A 19,643-nucleotide genomic window follows, 5' to 3' on the forward strand; every position below is an offset into this window, starting at 1 on the left:
ACTCTTTTCATATTATAATATGTCCGAAAAATCTCATTTGACTTCTTCTGATTGTGCGGCTATGTGGTCTTATGGTATGCCACTCGCTTTCGGATTGGAAGGTCCTGGGTACGCGTCCATAAAGACCACATAGACGAAAGCTTTATAAAATACGTCCCACCTATACTCAAACCGGGGACTTTGACTTTGCTCTCCATTCGTCCACTGCGGATTGTCATAGCCTCTATTCTACCAGCCCGCTATGTAATCAACATCATTATCCTTATCATAATCATAGTAATAATAATAATAATCATCATCATCATTACAGCGACCTTTCAGTAAATGGCATCTCAAATTCTTTTCATACCACAAATAGATTAACACGTTTCAAAAATAAAAAGAAAAGAAAACGAGACAATAAGACCAACATAGTTGTGGACAGACCGATAATATAAGAACGACTATAGCAAACTCTACATGACAGCAAATTATCTCCACCTATAACAAATAGAAAAAAAGAAAACACAAACAAAACTCAGCTAGATTAATAAAATGCTCCAGTAAACTATTGTTGCCTTTGCAATACCTAATTATAGTATTGTGGTGTTACGCTGTTAACCAGTTAAATAAATAAAATAAAAAATAAATTTTCCTTTATTCATCCCATAGGGGAAATTTGTATCTCGGCTCTATTCCAAGGGAAGACTGGAATCACACAAGCGTCAGCCGCAGTGCAGCGCCGCAAATTGAGCTAAGGCGAGGTGACTTGGTCAAGGCCACACAGCGCGGCGGCGGGTGATCGAACTCGGTACCTTTCGGGTGCGAAGCATAGACCGTACCGCTGAGCCACACTGTCCCCTTAACTGTCTTAATCTGGAAAAACTCGAATTTAAAAATTTGGCTAGAAAACTCGTCCTTCAAATATCGATCGATTTGAATGACCCTCATCATGGCAAACATTCTCAAACCTGGAACTTCGAGAAAAGAGCGTGTTCGAGTTTTATGATATTACTTGTTAATTGTTGATTGGAAAATAAATGCCTATCATTCTTGTTTGTGCGGCTAGATATATGGTCTAGTGGTATGACACTCGCTTTCAGATCGGAAGGTCCTGGGTTCGAGCCTCCCTCGGCGCATAGTTGAGTCCCTGGAAAAGGTTCTGTACTCACATTCTCTCATCGTACTCAGGTGTAAAATGAGTACCTGGCCGTTAACAGCTCTGTCTTTGTCCGAAAAAAATGTAATCTCGCCCAACAGGCGTCATGCCACGTCCTACATGGTAAGTAAAACGCTTTGAGAACCTTTAGCGGATCTTGCGCTATATAAAAGCTCAATTATGTAAAGAGTTCCACAGATCTGTCGCATAAAATAATATAGCATGTAACCTACTATAACATAGTAGATATAACCCACGTACGCCACTAGTCTGCCGCAGAATGAGAGACTGACGCGATCCACAAATACACGATAGGTATAGTATGAAGTATAAAGCCCACAATTTTGATGAGATTTGCCATTGAATAATAAAACATTTCTTTTTCATTCCTCTATATATAATATATCCAATGATTAAAAGTGTCCTTCAGGATTATAAGGCCAATGAAGCTGGGCAACAACAATTATTGCTTGCGTTCCTCTGGATAAGAGACGGGTCTATGGCAATAATAGATTTTCCTCCTTATCTAAAAGATCTATTCCTCAATTATTGAAAATTAACGGAGGAATCAAAGAAAAACAAACCCCAAACATATAATAAAAATGATAAAAATAATTTTTAAAAAATTCACTTTATTCATTCCATAGGGGAAATGTGTCTCTAAGGTCTATTCCAAGGGAAGACTGGAATAACCCACGCGTTAGCCGCAGTACAGCGCCGCAAATTGAGCTAAGGCGAGGTGACCTACTCAAGGCCACACAGCGCAGCGACGGGTGATCGAACTCGGTACCTTTCGGGTACGAAGCAAAGACCTTACCTCTGAGCCACGCTGCCCCGCTTAACCAGGTCGTTTTGCTGTTGAGGCGAGTGGTCAGCCGATTTAATTACCAGGGCCCCCCAATCTATTATTATAATGACCTCCAAAACGCTCCAGTCAATGAAGCTGTAAAGAGACGAGTGTCGATGACTATCAATATTAAATCTGTGCGATAATGCGATTCCGATCTAAGAGGGCAACGTGTGCTTAACTCATAAAAAAAAATGATGATACTTTCGATTCTATCCGAGGTCTATTTATTTGCAGGTCTGATAACCAAAATTGTAATGGGCTCATTGTTGTGATGAAATACTGGCCATTAGGAAATGCTAAATCAAGCCCATAAATACGTTCGGTTATCAGACCTGCAAATGTGTCCTCGTAGACTGTAACCCATTTTCAGATTTTTCGTTTGTCTGGAAATTATACTACAACTCCATCTGCGTATAAATTAAAGCGATTTTTAAGACTTACAATTGATAGACGATAATCGTTGACGATAATTCTATCTATTTTCTTCATTTTCATCCTAATGTTTTGATCACTGTCGTGTATGGAAGCGCCAGTGAGGACCAGCTTGTGTGGTTCAGCATAACCTATATTATGGTGGTGGAAGTGTGCGTGTCTTGGGTGCGACTATGTGGTCTAGTGGTTTGACAGTCGCTTTCGGATCGGAAGGTCCTGGGTTCGAGCCTCGCTTTGCGCATGGTTGAGTTCTTGGAAAAGGCTCTTTACTCACATTCTCTCACCGTACTCAGGTGTAAAATGAGTACCTGGCCGTTAACAGCGTTGTCTCTAGCGAAAAATAATATAATATCGCCTTGCAGGCGTCGTGTTCCGTCCTAAATGTTAAAACGTTGCTGTTGGCCAGGGACCCCTTGTAAAGCGCTTTGAGCACGTTCAGTGGATATTGCTCTTTATAAAAGCTCAATTAAAAAAAAAATTGGGGTGCCTTCACGTATACTGATCGAAATCCCACTTCATTTTTTATCAGAAGAAACGTCATAGCAGCTGTCTACATTGATGAGGTATTGGAACATCTGGTCGTACCTTTTTTTTAAAAAAAGAACATGAGGACATATCCATATTTCAACACAACAATACAACGCAATCCGGACGAGGAGCTTTTTGAGGGACCAGACATTTGATGTCATGGATAATGGCTGCCAGTTCTTCTGATCTCAATCCAAACAAGCATGCTTGGGATATGCTTGGAGGAAGAGTTCATCAACGAGTCGTTACAAACAAAGCAGACCTTGAGAATGCGGTAAGAAATGAATAAAACACTATCTCTCAGGATTATTTTTCCAAGATCTCAACAAAAGCATGACATCTCGTTGACAGGCGTTTCCGAATGCAAATGGAAACCCTGCGACCATTGGCGTACGTGTTTTACAAAAAAAAAACGTATAAATATTTTTCGAGACTACCACAAAATGTTTTTTCCAGAATAAACCACACTTTTGAGTCTGGGTGATCTCGACAACCATTCGAGAGAATTAATGAAAATAAATTTGTTAATTCTGAAATTGACCCAACACGACAAAATGGCCCTAAAAATATCGAAAGTTGCCCAAAAAGTACAATAGGCAGTGGAAATATGTAGAAATAAATAATACCAAAGAAAAAATTGGGACGATTAATTCATATTTGTACATAATCTCAAGATTAAAAACGGTGAAGCGTTTGTAAGTTTCTCTAGAATAGAATTAAGTGATGTCTTGATTGTAATTGGGTAAAGCCAGCCGATCACATTATGATTTTCTTTGAAATACAATCCTCCCCCCCCCCTCAAAAACAAAACAAACAAACAAACAAAAAACAAACAAAAAAACAAAACAAAACAAAACAAAAATAAAAGCAAAAACAAAATAACAAACAAACAAAAAAAACAAACAAACAAAAAAACAAACAAACAAGAAAACATAAAAAAAATATTGGTTAGAAACTGATCCTACCAATGGGATTCAGTAGTCTGATGTCACGCCGCCCGGCAACGGCGGCCATCTTGGTTCTAAACAAAGAAAATCATTACTTTTTATTCTTCATGCTGGCTATAACTTTTCATATGCCTTGTGATCAGAATGTGTAAAAGTCAAAACATGATCAAATTTATATGTTTTTTTCCTCACTGGATACGCTTTTATGCTAGCCGGGGAAATATTTCATACTGGCGTCCGCTATTGTTCCGATAGTTTAGAGCCAGTGTTACTAAGTTACCATGCGTCATTAGGAAGGAAGTGACGTTACGCCTGTTGAAGAGTATTTCGATCAACTAAAAAGACCCTTAATTTGTTAAAACCCGTCAAGTCCCAGTTTTAAGAGTTTTTGACAAGGTGAGAGTAATCTCAATCGATCGATATTTGAATGACGAGTTTCCTGGGCCAACATTTTTAATGTGTTTTATTCATATCGCAGCATAATTAATTCTGCCTACCGCTAGGATCAGTGGCACATGACTCATAAATCGGCAGTGAAATTGCAATAATCTTACAGCTAGTAAATTACTGTAACAACTCTCATTATATATTATATATTGAGCTTTGAGCTTTGAGATTTTATTTTTCTGAGCTTTTCATAAAGAGCAATATCCACTAAATGTGCTCAAAGCGTTTTACAAAGGGTCCCTGACCAACAGCAACACGTAACATGTAGAACGAGACATGACGCCTGGTAGGGGATCTTACATTTTTATTCCGACAGGGACATCACTGTTCACGACCAGGTACTCGTTTTACACATGAGTGCGGTGAGAGAATGTGAGTTAAAGAGCCTCTTCCAAGGTCTCAACTATGCGCCGAGCGAGGCTCGAACCCAGGACATTCCGATTCGAAAGCGAGTGTCATACCACACGACCACATAACCGCCTAACATACAAATTAGCCAGCAATAAAATATGATAAACCAGATAGATAATAATGCAGCATATCCACGACCCGGTCATGTACCAGTAGCATTAAAATTCATATCAATATCTGCTGACTGTCTTTGTTCTACATAGGGTTAATAATACTTACCATTAACCAGTTAACTACCGTTCTCAGGAAAGACAAGTATTTTAAAATTTGGCCAGAAAACTCGTCCTTCAACTATCGATCGACTTCAAAGACCCTCAGCTTGGCAAAAAAAAACAAAAAAAAAAAACAAAAAAAAACAAACAAACCCTCTCAAACCTGAGACTTTAATGAAGACTTCTCGAGGTCCCAGATTTGAGAGGTTTGTCTTTTTTACGAAACCGCCGAAACCCGCCGAAACCCTGCGAAACCCGCCGAAACCCGCCGAAACCCGCCGAAACCCGATGAAACCCGACGAATCCCGACAAAGTTATGGGAAGTAGGTGGCTGTGGGGAGTGAACCTAGAACTCAGGGAAGTGTACACCATTGGGGAGTGAACCTGGGACTGGGTTTCGGCGGGTTTCGTAAAAAAGAACCAGTGCTTTTTTACGAAACCCGCCGAAACCCGCCGAAACCCGGCGAAACCCGACAATATACAGCAAAGTTATGGGAAGTAGACAACTGTGGGGAGTGAACCCGAGACTCAGGGAAGTGTACACCAGTCGGGAGTGAACCTGAGACTAAGTTTATCGGCCGGTTTCGGCGGGTTTCGTAAAAAAGAATTAGTGCTTTATTACGAAACCCGCCGAAACCCGCCGAAACCCGACAATATCCGGCAAAGTTATGGGAGTTTGGCAACAGTGGGGGTGATCCTGGGAGTCAGGGAATTGCACACCAGTGGGGAGTTAACCTGGGACTGTGTAAAAAGGATATCAGTGGGAAATAAACCTGGGACTAAAGGGAGATGGATACCATTGAAAGTTGAAGCCGGATATGGGAATTGAGTACCAGAGGAGAATGAACCTGACACTATAGAAGGTGGGCGCCAGTGGGGAGTGAACCTGGGATTGAGGGAATTGCACACCAGTGGGGAGTTAACCTGGGACTGTGTAAAAAGGATATCAGTGGGAAATAAACCTGGGACTTAAGGGAGATGGATACCATTGAAAGTTGAAGCCGGATATGGGAGTTGAGTACCAGAGGAGAATGAACCCGACACTATAGGAGATGGGCGCCAGTGTGGAGTGAACCTGGGACTCAGGGAAGTGCACACCAATTGGGAGTTAACCTTGGACTGTGGGAGATGGATAACTGTGGGTATCCGAGCCGAACTATAGGAGTTGGGTGCCAGAATAGAATGAACCTGACACTATAGAAGGTGGGCGCCAGTGGGGAGTGAACCTGGGATTCAGGGAATTGCACACCAGTGGGGATTTAACCTGGGAATATGTAAAAAGGATATCAGTGGGAAATAAACCTGGGACTAAAGGGAGATGGATACCATTAAAACTTGAAGCTTGGTATGAGAGTTTGGTACCAGAGGAGAATGAACCTGACACTAAAGGAGGTGGGCGCCAGTGGGGAGTGAACCTGGGACTATGTAAACAGGATATCAATGGGAAATAAACCTGTGACTAAAGGGAGATGAATACCATGGAAAGTTGAAGCCGGATATAAGAGCTTGGTACCAGAGGAGAATGAACCTGACAAAAAAGGGTGTGGGCGCCAGTGGGGAGTGAACCTGGGACTATGTAAACAGGGTATCAATGGGAAATAAACCTGTGACTAAAGGGAGATGAATACCATTGAAAGTTGAAGCCGAATATGAGAGCTTGGTACCAGAGGAGAATGAACCTGACAAAAAAGGGGGTGGGCGCCAGTGGGGAGTGAACCTGGGACTATGTAAACAGGATATCAGTGGGAAATAAACCTTGGACTAAAGGGACATGGATACCATTGAAAGTTGAAGCCGGATATAAGAGCTTGGTACCAGAGGAGAATGAACCTGACAAAAAAGGGGGTGGGCGCCAGTGGGGAGTGAACCTGGGACTATGTAAACAGGATATCAGTGGGAAATAAACCTTTGACTAAAGGGACATGGATACTATTGAAAGTTGAAACCGGATATGAAAGTTTGGTACCAGAGGAGAATGAACCTGACACTATAGGGGGTGGGCGCCAGTGGGGAGTGAACCTGGGACTATGTAAACAGGATATCAGTGGGAAATAAACCTGGGACTAAAGGGAGATGAATACCATTGAAAGTTGAAGCCGGATATGAGAGTTTGGTACCAGAGGAGAATGAACCTGACACTATAGGAGGTGGGCGCCAGTGGGGAGTGAACCTGGGACTATGTAAAAAGGATATCAGTGGGAAATAAACCTGGGACTAAAGGGAGATGAATACCATTGAAAGTTGAAGCCGGATATGAGAGTTTGGTACCAGAGGAGAATGAACCTGACACTATAGGAGGTGGGCGCCAGTGGGGAGTGAACCTAGGACTATGTAAACAGGATATCAGTGGGAAATAAACCTCGGACTAAAGGGAGATGGATACCATTGAAAGTTGAAGCCGGATATGAAAGCTTGGTACCAGAGGAGAATGAACCTGACACAAAAGGGGGTGGGCGCCAGTGGGGAGTGAACCTGGGACTCAGGGAATTGCACACCAGTGGGGAGTTAACCTGGGAATATGTATAAAGGATATCAGTAGGAAATATATCTGGGACTAAAGGGAGATGGATACCGTTGGGAGTTGAAGCCGGATTTATTTCCCACTGATATTCTTTTTTAGATATTCACAGGTTAACTCCCCACTGGGGTGCAATTCCCTGACTCCCAGGTTCACTCCCCACTGGCGCCCACCTTTTATAGTGTCAGGTTCATTCTCCTCTGGTACCCAACTCCTATAGTTCGGCTCGGATACCCACAGTTATCCATCTCCCACAGTCCCAGGTTAACTCCAAATTGGTGTGCTCTTCCCTGAGTCCCAGGTTCACTCCACACTGGCGCCCATCTCCTATAGTGTCAGGTTCATTCTCCTCTGGTACTCAACTCCCATATCCGGCTTCAACTTTCAATGGTATCCATCTCCCTTAAGTCCCAGGTTTATTTCCCACTGATATCCTTTTTACACAGTCCCAGGTTAACTCCCCACTGGTGAGCAATTCCCTGAGTCCCAGGTTCACTCCCCACTGGCGCCCACCTTCTATAGGGTCAGGTTCATTCTCCTCTGGTACTCAACTCCCATATCCGGCTTCAACTTTCAATGGTATCCATCTCCCTTAAGTCCCAGGTTTATTTCCCACTGATATCCTTTTTACACAGTCCCAGGTTAACTCCCCACTGGTGTGCAATTCCCTCAATCCCAGGTTCACTCCCCACTGGCGCCCACCTTCTATAGTGTCAGGTTCATTCTCCTCTGGTACTCAACTCCCATATCCGGCTTCAACTTTCAATGGTATCCATCTCCCTTAAGTCCCAGGTTTATTTCCCACTGATATCCTTTTTACACAGTCCCAGGTTAACTCCCCACTGGTGTGCAATTCCCTGACTCCCAGGATCACCCCCCACTGTTGCCAAACTCCCATAACTTTGCCGGATATTGTCGGGTTTCGGCGGGTTTCGTAATAAAGCACTAATTCTTTTTTACGAAAACCGCCGAAACCGGCCGATAACCTTAGTCTCAGGTTCACGCCCGACTGGTGTACACTTCCCTGAGTCTCGGGTTCACTCCCCACAGTTGTCTACTTCCCATAACTTTGCTGGATATTGTCGGGTTTTGCCGGGTTTCGGCGGGTTTCGGCGGGTTTCGTAAAAAAGCACTGGTTCTTTTTTACGAAACCCGCCGAAACCCAGTCCCAGGTTCACTCCCCAATGGTGTACACTTCCCTGAGTTCTAGGTTCACTCCCCACTGCCACTTACTTCCCATAACTTTGTCGGGATTCGTCGGGTTCCGTCGGGTTTCGGCGGGTTTCGGCGGGTTTCGCAGGGTTTCGGCGGGTTTCGGCGGGTTTCGTAAAAAAGACACACCGGATTTGAGAGGTTTTTTTTTGTTGCCAAGATGAGGGTCATTTAAATCGATCAATATTTTATGGACGGGTTTTCTGGCCAAATTTTTAAATACGTAACTTTCCAGAGTACGGCAGTGAACTGGTTAATTACAACGCCATCAATTTCCTATCAATTCTATCAATGACTCAAATACTACACTGTCGTACTCTGAAAAAAAAAACCTATATTTTAAAATTTGGCCAGGAAACTCGTCCTTCAAATATCGATGGATTTAAATGACCCTCATCTTGGCAAAAACTCTTAAAACCCGGGACCTCGGGGAGATGAGGGCCATTTAAATCGATCGAGACTCGAAGGACGAGTTTTCTGGCCAAATTTTTTTTTCAGATTACGACAGTACAGACTGTATGTGTCCTGATCAGAGTTGATCATTTACCAAATAAGATGACAATATTTGGTTTGGTGGCCTAACGGTAGGGTGTCTTGTCTTGTCATAAAAGTCAAGCAATGTTAAGCGTGGTAAGTGTCAGGACGGGTGGCTGTGATCGTTGAAAATTCTTGTCCCGAACTTGTGTAAGGCACTTTACACATTTTACCCCACTCGACTCAGGTGCGAAAAGGAAAACAAAGTATTCATCGAGAGAAAGAAAATAATAACAACAAACAAAAGGCAACATTAAAAGTACGTTGATAAGAGGAAATGGAACGAAAAAAATGCGAAAAAAAAAAAAATACAATCCAATATCAAATAATGCTTTGCGCCATGGCATCATTAGATACCGTCGTCTAGGCATTCCATGAAGGAATATAAATAATCCATCAAACAAGATGTCTGATGTCATGAATCACCCATGTTGTCCAAAATACAATATTAGCAAACAAATATCTACTCTTATCATATTATTATCATATATAATTATTGCTACTGCAATTTTATTCTACGAAAATCGGGACAAGTTTCGGCTTCACGGGCCAGCAGGTGGTCTGTATAGTATGACTAATTCTCTCGGAATGTATTTTTTAAAAGTAGATGTTAACTTTAAATGCGTCCAAAATGAGATAAGACTAAAAAGTTGAAAAACAAAACAAAACAAAACAATACGAAACAAAAACTAAAAAAGGTTACTGTTGATAAGGAACTCTCTCTCTCTCTCTCTCTCTCTCTCTCTCTCTCTCTCTCTCTCTCTCTCTCTTTTTTTTCTCTCTCTCTATCTATCTATCTCTCTGTCGCTCTGTCATAAAACGTATGCATATTATGTTGAAAAATATTTCTATTTAGTGTACAATAATTACCAATGTCATTTATATTATGAGTTTTTAAAAATAATTTCAAAAACATCTTATGATTCTTATCGTAATTTTTTATTTACCATAACCCTGTGTATTGATGCATTCTAAAATAGAATACTAAATTGACTTGCATAGTGTTATTCCCGCTGCATGTCAATTTGATAAAATCAATTCCAATTCCATCCAACTCGGAAAGAAAAACACATTTGTTTTTATAAGAGTTTTAGCCAGAAAACTCGTCCTTCAACTATCCATCGTTTCAAGGAATTCCCAAGTTTGAGAGTTTTTGACATTTTAATCGATGGACATTTGAAAAACGAGTTCTTTGGTCAAAATTTTTCAATTGTGTTGGTTCTTTCTCAGTAAGTTAGAATTGACAAAGAGCTTATTTCCGCCTTCCCCCTCCCCTCCCTCCCTCTTTTTCTATCGCTCTCTTTCGCTCTCTTTATCTCTCACTTTCTTTTTATCTCTCTCTATCTATCTATCTCTCTCTTTCTCTCTCTTTCTCTATCTTTCTCTCTCTCTATCTATCTCTCTCGCTCTCTCACTCTCTCAGATATAACACTTCACCAAATGTGACATTAACGCACACCCGTGTCAAAAATAAATCTATTACCAGGAAAATCAGCCATAAAAACCGATTCATGACCGTAAATTATTGAATAACAGCCAAATATCAACCTCTATACTATACCGTGTGAGGCTATAACAATAATATATTGATAATGTATTGTGTCACCAAATGCTGCGAGCTGTCCATTAAAACATTGGATTATTTCAGGCAGGGGTTATTGTTTTACATATATTTTAATTTATCCAAACCACCACCACCATCGCCGCCAGCACCATCACCACCACCACCACCACCACCATCATCATCACCATCATCATCATCATCACCATCATCGTCGACGTCATCATCGTCATCTTCATTATTATTATTATTACTATTATTATTGCTACTACTATTACTACAACTACTTCTACTACTACTACTACTACTACTACTACTACTACTACTACTACTACTACTACTACTACTACTACTACTACTACTACTACTACTACTACTATTACAATTACTAATACTACTACTATTGATACTACTACTATTACTACTACTACTATTTCTACTACGATCACCTCTACTACTGCTACTACTACTACTACTACTACTACTACTACTACTACTACTACTACTACTACTACTACTACTACTACTACTACTACTACTACTACTACTACTACCACTACTGCTACTATTTATACGGCGACTACAACTACTAATATTAACAAATTTTCTTTTTTCTATAAATTTTCCCGTTCAAAGGTTCCGTGTAAAAAAGATAAAGAAATCAACAACAAAAAATAAAACACAAAACAAAATCAAAAGACAAAAAACAAAACAAAAAACAAACAACAACAACAACAAAAAAAAAAAAAAACAACAAAAAACCCCAACCCAACCCCCCCCCAACACATACACACAAATCAAAAACAAAACAACAAAAACAGTCAAAAACAATTAGAATTAAAATTAAAAGAACAATTACGACAACACACACATACACACACACACACCCACACACACACACACACACACACACACACACACACGAAGCAGAAATAGACCCAAATTGTATTTTAAAAAGACAAAACAAAAACCACCCAATGTATAATCATAATATCAATATGTTACATGTTTATACTACTTGTTTATAACTAAATAATAACAATAATATATTTTAGATTCTGCATCTTCCATAACTTCACATACATACATAATAATAATAATAATACACATTTATACAGCGCTCATTCTCGTGTAAAACACAAGCTCTGGGCACTTTACAATATAAATTATCAATTTTGAAAATGCCAGAAAATAACAAGGGCTTCAATCTTGATGGTTTGGTGGCCTTTCAAAGGGCTGATTTTGAAATTTATGATGGTTCACTTTATTTGACTTTAATAAGTCTAACATTGTTTTTTTTTTTTTTTTTTTTTTTTTTGCAAGTCTGTATCATTTACCGACAATCAGTTTCGATTACAGACTAGGATTGGCTGGGCAGCTTGTGAAGACAGACAGTCTCGCACGTAGTGGGTGATGTGGAGAGTGTTTCTCTTTAGCCTATTTCTTGACAGCCAAGAATTTTGATATAGGGAATTCCCATTACTCGAATCAGTGATAGCACAGCCCTGGACTAGACTTGATCGCTGACATCACAATTCTGATCAATGATGATTCATGGGATGTCATTGGACAATAATCTTGGTTTTTCTTTGCTTTTACTTTACAGCACAGCGGGATATCTCTGCATTTTCATTGACTGTTGTACTTTACTTCACTGCAGGATATCTTGACCATATATAAATTGTATTTTTTCTTATTATTTAGAGAAATTATTGTCAGAATCAAAGGTTCGCAAGTCAAAACGTCTTATAGTAACATTTTTGTCAATATAGGCGGTTTATATTTACTAGTTTTATAAGGCGAAAAAAAAAGGGACTTTGATGTCATGTCGATATAAGCGTGATGTCGATATATCCGTTCTGCATTGTATCTAAATTCAACTATTGACTGAAAAGCTAAAAGATATTTTAATTACGTGATACCAGTCGCATTAACAATTTCTCTGTTAAAAGCTTAATAATAACAATTATTCAAACAATTTATTAAGAAGCAACACTTTGAAAAATATAATTTTCAATCAAAATATATTAAAACTTTACTTTGAACATATCTGTTATAGTCCCTATTACCATGCCATGCATGCACATACATACACCCACCACACACACACACACACACGCAGAGAGAGAGAGAGAGAAGGAGAGACTATCGGGGCCAATTAAATAGAGATGTCATGATAAAGAGTAGTATTCAAATAAAATGTTTGTATCTATACATTTGTGAAAATGATAATGGAAGTTGTATCACAAGGGATATGCATGCTTGTCATCAAGAATTTCCACTATGACCCTGGGAAAATGGAGAATGTCCACCACCGACATGCGTTGCTTCCACAAAGGGCTGGATCATTGCACCCAAGGGCGTGCTCAAAACATCTTGAGGTAGGCTAGTTATGTGAGATGGAATGTCTGTACCGGTCAAAAACTGTGCGACTTCAGAAGAAAAATTGTTACAGTTGTGGTGAAACAGATGATAAGTCTCAGCTTTAAAAGATGTCTTGGAAAGCTCCTCTAAATAGTCCATGAAGATATCAAATGGAATTTCTGTTGTACCAAGGTCTACTTTCTGTCCAGGCTGACCAAGAACAGTTCCCCCAGGCCCACAAGCTTCTATGCCAGATCCACCACCAAAGAAGTATTCTTGCCCAAAGACGACAATACTGGTATGCCAAATGCCATCAATTTGTCTACCGAGAATAGATTGTGACATCGCTCTTGCAAGCCCGCCAGAAATATCATAGATGTAAACCTGAACATTCGTCATTTGTTAAGTCCTTAACTTTAACTTCAACTTCAACGGAGATGGTTTAAAAAAGTTTACTGAACTGCTGATTAATTACTGAGACTGAGACTGAGATATTGATTTCCGACAGATCGTTTGTGCCCTTTTATTCAAAACTACTAGTCATGTCTCATCATATATACTGCAAATACGATTTCTTCTAGAAAGGACGAGAAAATCACTTATAAAGTTGGTTACAAGTTATCACTTCACAGTCATGACATAGTATATATTATCGTCGTGATAATGGTACACTGTTTATCATTGTGATTGACATTTTAAGTACATTGCATGAGTCATCGGCCAGGTGACAAGTCATTTTGACATCAAAGATGCCTCACCTTGCATAGGTAAACAGACGGGAAGAAAGGTAATCCATAAAAACGGTGTAGTGGAACACTCCGCTTATTTGGGAATCGTGGGAGTGCGTTTGATAGTATGCGCTTGGCTAAGAAGCTCATAACATTGCCACCCGGAAGTATAACGAACCAACACACAAAACTGTGTGGATCCATGAACGTTTATGGTCAGGTTAATACAGTTCAGTGAGCATTACTCATAAATGCGGATGGCGATTGTTGTAACGATTGTTGTAACTATCACATTAGAAACAGTCAGTAATTATAGAAAACCATGTATCAACTCCATCCATATAAACGTGTGGAGTGCCTCAGGGATCTATTCTCGGCCCCCTCCTTTTTACAATGTATAGATAGAATGCGCTTGGCCAAGGAGTTCACAACATTGCCATGCGGAAGTATAACGGACCAACACACAAACTCTGTGTAACCATGAACTTTTATAGTCTGGTTAATACAGTTTAGTGAGAACAACTCACAAACGCGGATGGCAAAAACAAGAACAAAGGCCTGAGTGACGTCATCTGCATACTATCTATACTGCTCCCCTTTCTCATATGTTATCCACTTTTCCCATTGATTTTCATTTTCATGCTGATGACACTCAGCTGTATACAAAACTCAATTAGCGTGTGGAGTGCCTTAAACTTTAACCAGTCCAAAGCTGTGCCACTGATCTAAAATTGATCACGTAGTCTAGTCAAAAGTAAATTTTGATCGATAGTGTCGAATGCCGCACTTAAATCTAGTAAAACAAGCATCGCAGCACTTTTATTATCTATATCATTTACAATATAATTAAAAACTTTAAGTAATGCCGTTTCCGTGCTATGGGAGGCTTTGTAGGCAGATTGAAATTTAACATTTAAGGCAATCGTCTCTAGATGGTTAATAATACGAGCAGCAACAACTTTTTCGATTAATTTTGACATGAAATTTAAACAATAACAAAGACCTGAGTGACGTCATCTTCGAACTATCTATAGATAGAACGAAGTAGACGTCACTCGGGTCTTTGTTATTGCTTTTTGCCATCCGCGTTTATGAGTAATTCTCACTCAACTGTATTATCCAGACTATAAACGTTCAAGGTTATACATAGTTTTGTGTGTTGGTCCGTTATACTTCCGGATGGCAATGTTGTGAGCTTCTAAGCTTCTATAGATAGTTCGAAGTTGACGTCATTCAGGTCTTTGTTATTGTTTTTTGCCATCCGCGTTTATGAGTAATGCTCACTGACCTGTATTAACCCGACTATAAACGTTCATGGATACACACAGTTTTGGGTGTTGGTCCGTTATACTTCCGGATGGCAATGTTGTGAACTCCTTGGCCAAGCGCATTCTATCTATAAGATTTCATTCACGTTATTGTTTGTAAACAACCATGTTTGTCCGAGCACGTGTGAAGGTGTGGTCAAAAATCTACTGGTCAATTGTCGCAATATTCAGGCTTCAAAATTAGTCAGGATGATTTCTGTATGGAAGAAACGAAGTTGACGTCATTCAGCTCTTTCTTATTGTTTTTATACAGCTTGATGGCTGATTAGTTCTCACCAAATTCTATCAATCATATTAAAAAAGTTAAAGGTTTAACCAATAGATTTTTGACCAATCAGAACATGGAATTTGTGACACACCTTCATACGTGCTCAGACAAAAATATAATTGGTTGTTTATAAACAATAAAATGAATGAATTCGACCTTTCTCTGATCATTGTTATTGTTTTCATACCGCCAAATGGGTGAATAGTTCTCACACGATTTTTCTCGATCACATTATAAACGTTAAGTTTACACATAGATATCTGAGTTGGTTTTATTCATCAAGTGGTGGAACAGTGGGTATATTACTTAGACACGTACCATCGATAGTAAAACCTATGTAGTTTACTATTTTACCAATCACTTTCATTGTTTACATTATGACGATTGTCAGAGAGGGGTGGTTATCTTTGTGTCTAATGTGTGTGTTGGTTGCCAACTATTTATGTGGCTCGCGGATGTTGTATTTTACCTAAACGCATAGTATCAAAAAATTTGTAGAGGAATGGCACATAACTGCGCCCATTGACCTGATTCTGACAGTGATTGATAAACTCGACCACCAGATGTCCCACTAAAATATATCAATCAGACTATAAACATTCATGGTTATATAGTGTTTTGTGTGTTGGTGTGTTTCATCTAGTGGGCAGATGTTGTGAGTGTTTTAGTTAAACGCAAACAACAATAGATGGTAAGCCTTTAACTAAAACTCAATCGATCTTCCCGCCTGATCAATTGTACCAAGAACAAAACTATTTGTAATTTAAACATTTATAATCTGAATGAGAGAATCAAGTGAGAACTAATCACCCAAACAATACCACGGGGTAGACTGCGATGAAATTAATCCATTATATTGTTCATAAACAACAAGCAATATTTGTCAAAGAAGGTTTGAAGTTGAGTCACACATAATGCTACTACTTGTGTTAAGAAAAACGAAAGGTGGGACATTGGCTTCTCAGCGTGATGGCAGACATAAAATTTTCCCCTACTCCGATTTGTTCACTCTGTAGAAAGCGGGAAGTTGGATTTATCTAATTAAAAGTGAAAAGGCAAATTAAAAGGCAAAAGTGAAAGTCGTGTGGAAATGACTTTTAACCTTTATGGAGTCATTTTATTGATATATGAAATATATAATATTATTTTCTTTATATATTCCGTTGTATTATTATTACCGTTTACCTGGTAAACATTAAAACGTGTTCCATACATGTATGAATTGAACAATTCTTCTTCTTCCTTGAAATTCCTGACTTTTATCAAGTATCTAGAGAAGAGATAAATGCATACGTTTCTTTAAGTTGTAGAATCTGCAAAAATAAATAAATATGGCTGTCATTGTGCACATGCAAAGGGAAATAATATTTTTAGAAAACTCCCAAATTAAATTTTACAGCATTGCATTGACCTGGTATAACCTTTAAAGTGTTTGTTTACTTCCCTTGTGATAAGAAACAACCGTAGCATAATCGATATCAAACATTTGAGAAAATCGTTCTCGAAAAATGAGACATCAGGATTATCATTCCAAAAAAAAAAAAAAATCGTCTGGTGAAAATAAAAACAACTGAAGGTATCCATTGAGATATCATCTCTGCTGAAATGGGAGGTCACGCTCTCAAGATTATAACGACAAGAATGTGGGTAGAAAGATTTAAAAAAAAATATTGAGCTTTATATAGTGCAATATCCACTAAATGTGCTCAAAGCGCTTTACAAGGGTCCCTGGTCAACAGCAACATTTAACATGTAGGACGGGACATGCCGCCTATTAGGCGATATTACAATTTTCGGACAAAGACAACGCTGTTAACGGCCAGGTACTCATTTTACACCTGAGTACGGTGAGAGAATGTGAGTAAATAGCCTTTTCCAAGGACTCAACTATGCGCCGAGCACGAGTCTCGAACCCAGGACCTTCCGATCCGAAAGCGAGTGTCATACCACAAGACCACATAGCCGCACAGATAAAGCCGGGAGAGTATCAAATTCTGAAGACGAATCGGACGAGGCCAGAGCCAGCATGTGTAGATGCATCCATTGATGGTGTCAAGGCAGTTGTGGAGGATGGAAAAATAACGTTTCCGAGTTCTTTGCTTCAGTTCACCGATTCCTGACTGATAAACTTGACAAAACAAAGACGTTTCCAAAATGTATACCTCCTTTTTGTTGAGCAGTAAGGAAAAGGACATTGGGTTGGCAGGTGCTTGAAGTTCTCTTCTGCGTTTTAACCAGTGAGGGTCAAGAGTTTTGTGTAGGGTAGTCACAGGGCACGAGACGAGTTCATTCAAGGGACAGTCAGGTATCTGGTTGGGAGTTTTTGCCAAGATGAGGGTAATTAAATCGATAGATATTTGAAGGATGATCTTTCTGGAGTACGGCAGTTAACTGGTTAATTATTGTTTTTAGACCGCTAGAGAAGTGACTAGTTCTCACTAAATTATATCTAATAGACATTAAACTTTAAGTTACAATCATGTTTTTGTCTTGGTTACGAATGTTCTGTAGGCATAAGTGGGGATTTTACTTAATTTAATACACATGATAAATACATCTGAAATTCACCTTATCTTGATGATCTTAAAAACAGTTTATTTTCTGGTCTGTCGCTCTAACGTTCTTGAAAAATAATAGAAGTATTCGTGGCGAATATTTAAGAACAAATCCAGCACAATTAATCATTAACCTTAAGAAACGGCTTGTCGAGGCTGAAGGAGATTGAAGCCCAGATAGCATGACCATTCAAAAGCAGGTCTGAGGTTCAATCTTAGGGATGAGAAAGGAGCCCTTTTCAAATTAAGAAATTAAGGAGCAGGCACCAGTGTCAGATAAAGATCTGAACAAGTGTGTATGAAAGGTGCCAGACAAATCGAGAAAGAAAAATAGAAGAAAAATTTTAAAAAATAAATAAATCAGTCTACCTCGACTGGGGATCGAACCTCAGACCTTCTGATTACCGGTACATATCAGATACATATCTGATGCACTAACCAAAAATACGTCTGCTCCTCGATATTCCTATTATCTCCATTTCCCAATTAATTAAAATCCCAATAAAAGATATTCGACGGCAATTGACAACCTTGTGGACATTGATGATGAAAGAGGGCTTATCAAAGATAGGCCAACTCTGAAGGTATTGAATGATACGTGCATTCCCGAATAGCAAGTTTTAATTGTTTATTTTCTTCTTTTTTTTTTTTTGGGGGGGGGGTATTTTTTCATTTGATTTTTTGTTTGTTTGTTTCTTTTCTTTTTGCTATGTTTTGTTAAGGGTTATCCGACGCTTGTGTTACTTTTGGCCAAAAGGTTTAGTCAAAATATCAAGTTGTAGAATTTTAGATGGTCTTATGAAAATAAATAAGACAATGGGGCTGGTTGATATAGGGAATAGAAGTGAACCCATCGACAATTTATCTGTGTCTCTATCCAAAGATTACTAAAAGTCCCACCGGACATAGGGTTGTCGACAAAAGGGATTTACCAGCTTCCAAATATATTTACTTATAATATCTAACGATTGCATAAACATAAATAATTACTTATAGGAAAAGATGATTTGCAAGAAAAACATTCCATCTTCCAGAAAAACAAACAAACATGCATCTATCTGCCTTTCAATAAAAAAAAAATCTCAGTCAAGACCAATGAAGAAAGAAAAATAATTTCATCCTCAGACAACCACAGAAAGCACGATGTAAAGGACGACAACCGATGTAGCTGGATAGAAGATTCAGAGAGAATGACCTCCTGATCTAGATTGGAAGACGAACATTCTACTAGTAGTAGCAGTATCGTTTGGCTACACTTCTAAGTTCAAGGTATCAATCCAGGTTCGGAAGTCATCATCACATTTGTTGATGGGTTCAAATCCCCCTTCAAGTTTTGTCTCTGGGCAATCTAGTACGAGGTGGTTTGCATCTTGTGGTGCTTGGTTGCACTTTGGGCATGTTGGTGATTCTTGGAGCCCCCATTTGTGCATGTTGGCTGCTGTTTTTTTATGTTTTTACCGTAGTCTATTTGCAGCTACCCAGTATTTTCTTGGTTGATCCTGTAGACCTGGGAGATTTTTACAGGGATCTTCAATTAGTTCCCCTCCTGTTGGTTTATTCCTTTTCCATTCCTCGAACCAGGCTTCTTGCGTGTTGTAGTTTTCTTTCTT

General features: G+C 39.2%; 1 pseudogene; it reads right to left on the reverse strand.

The window, feature by feature from the left end:
- Window positions 1-12,906: 12,906 nt before the first annotated feature.
- Window positions 12,907-13,682, reverse strand: LOC144972680 (desumoylating isopeptidase 1 pseudogene; annotated as a pseudogene).
- Window positions 13,683-19,643: the final 5,961 nt, after the last annotated feature.

This window comes from Berghia stephanieae, chromosome 5, assembly GCF_034508935.2.
Source record: "Berghia stephanieae isolate SIO BIC M18660-M18661 chromosome 5, UCSD_Bste_1.3, whole genome shotgun sequence".
Lineage (NCBI taxonomy): Eukaryota > Metazoa > Mollusca > Gastropoda > Nudibranchia > Aeolidiidae > Berghia > Berghia stephanieae.